The sequence below is a fragment of the Chanos chanos genome, chromosome 12 (genome assembly GCF_902362185.1).
Source record: "Chanos chanos chromosome 12, fChaCha1.1, whole genome shotgun sequence".
Lineage (NCBI taxonomy): Eukaryota > Metazoa > Chordata > Actinopteri > Gonorynchiformes > Chanidae > Chanos > Chanos chanos.
Genome location: NC_044506.1, coordinates 24,194,451 through 24,196,950, shown reverse-complemented (window position 1 = coordinate 24,196,950; position 2,500 = coordinate 24,194,451).

Genomic DNA, 2,500 nt, shown 5'->3' with positions numbered 1-2,500 from the left:
CCAGACACTCATGCTCAAACAGATGAGCCACAGCCATGCAGGAGATGAGGGAGGGAAGGAGAGCAATTGGAGTAGCGGCACTTAACAGATGAAATAAGAAAAGTAATTTTATAGATAATTTTGTATTGAAAGTTGCAAGAGTAGTAGCTGAGGAGGGCGCAGGAGGAGCAGGGCCACGTGGGGGAGCAGGGCCAGGGACAGCAGGGCACAAAGTCATTCAGCCGGTCAGGGGAAGGTGCCACATCCAGGAAGCAGGCGCAGACATCGACCACTCACACAAAGAGAAGAGAGCAGGTTAATGACAGCAACTGATCAGGTTAAGATAAGAGCAGAGGAGAGGAGAGGGAGGAGAGAGAGAAGATGAGAGGTATCTAAGCCAGCAGCTACTAAGCTAAACTATGCCAGGAGAGACTACAGCAGAGACTGAGCTATACCGGAAGATTAGTTTGAGACTATGCTATCATACGACACGGAGAATAAATGAGTCTTAAAAGTCTTAAGAATAAATGAGTTAGGCTGTATTTAAGCCCTTGTGTTTCACCTGTCCTTTGTCTGCCGTTGTTTGTGTTTGTACACACTGTTAGGCTGCACCGTTTGTTCCTGGCTTTTGTTCCTGTTAGCACCTGTTTATTTATCGTTATTTTTGTAAGTAAAGTCCTCCTTTTGTCACCGCAATCTTTGTGTCTTGCACTTGGGTCCTGCACCACTCCATGCCGTGACATACCTACACTGTTCTGAAATTAGTACCAACCTGTATCTGTAAGTTTAGTAGGGTTTTTTGGTGGGTAACTGATTAACTCTCTGTGTTCCAGTAGACTTCAGGGCCTTCAGAGTGAAAAATACACATTCCTCTTCTCTCGCTGACAGGTGGTTACTTACTTTCTTCATTTAAAGAGTTAAAACAGTTTTATTCTGACTATGATTCTGACTAAATTGAAACTGTAACCACATGAAAAATTAGCTTTGCTGAGGCCTCCACAGACCTCATTTTTCATGTGGTTACAATTCAAATTTGTAAACGTTTTGCTGAAATGTTGTGACAGACTACATCTCATTAGTAATATGCATCTCATTAGTAATATGTAGATTGCTAAAATGTTGTGACAGACTGCATCTCATTAGTAATATGTGGATTGCTGAAATGTTGTGACAGACTGCATCTCATTAGTAATATGTAGATTGGTGAAATGTTGTGACAGACTGCATCTCATTAGTAATATGTAGATTGGTGAAATGTTGTGACAGACTACATCTCATTAGTAATATGCATCTCATTAGTAATATGTAACTGCTGAAATGTTGTGACAGACTGCATCTCATTAGTAATATGTGGATTGCTGAAATGTTGTGACAGACTGCATCTCATTAGTAATATGTAGATTGGTGAAATGTTGTGACAGACTACATCTCATTAGAAATATGCATCTCATTAGTAATATGTAACTGCTGAAATGTTGTGACAGACTGCATCTCATTAGTAATATGTAACTGCTGAAATGTTGTGACAGACTGCATCTCATTAGTAATATGTGGATTGGTGAAATGTTGTGACAGACTGCATCTCATTAGTAATATGTGGATTGCTGAAATGTTGTGACAGACTGCATCTCATTAGTAATATGTAGATTGCTAAAATGTTGTGACAGACTGCATCTCATTAGTAATATGTAGATTGGTGAAATGTTGTGACAGACTGCATCTCATTAGTAATATGTGGATTGCTGAAATGTTGTGACAGACTGCATCTCATTAGTAATATGTAGATTGGTGAAATGAAATCACTCAATGACTAGTGCAGATATGTCATAAATAAAGTCTTTTTATAAATAAATAGTATTTTATTACAGATACATGTATACATAGCGATACATTTTTTTTAAATCATGACTCTTATATTTCGACATGCTTTTGACTGAGACTGCATGCAATATAATGCTATATAGTTATAATAGAAAACCTTAATATATTATCATTTAAAACATAAATACACAGAAAGAAAAGACATTGTAAAAACATATATGGAATGAGTTCAAAATAGTGGAAAACATCCTTCAAAAGGAAATGCAGCATTTCATTGTTTGATTGTGAAAGCACAGTAATATAAAATTCATGGTTAATATTAAAGCTTTAATATCTTGGATTATAAGAGTAGCGTTAAAGCAAAACATTTCAATCCAGCATTTCCGTTCACAAACTTAATGTGTGTGAGCTTATTTGGGTTCAGAGTGGACTTCATGTGATACGGGTAGCAAACCCGAGGTAAAACCAAACATGGGGTAAACCAGGACACAGAAACATCTGACTATGACAAAACACAGGCCCGGTTGACCTCGGTTACCGTTGGTGACATGGTCAAGCTTTTGTCAGATCTTGGTTTGAAATGGCTGAGGTAAGAACAGCTGCCTCAAGACAGAGCTGACATGTTTTGGACATCAAACAAATAATATAGTATATAGTACATATTGCCTATATATTCTATATTGTCCATATACACATGGTT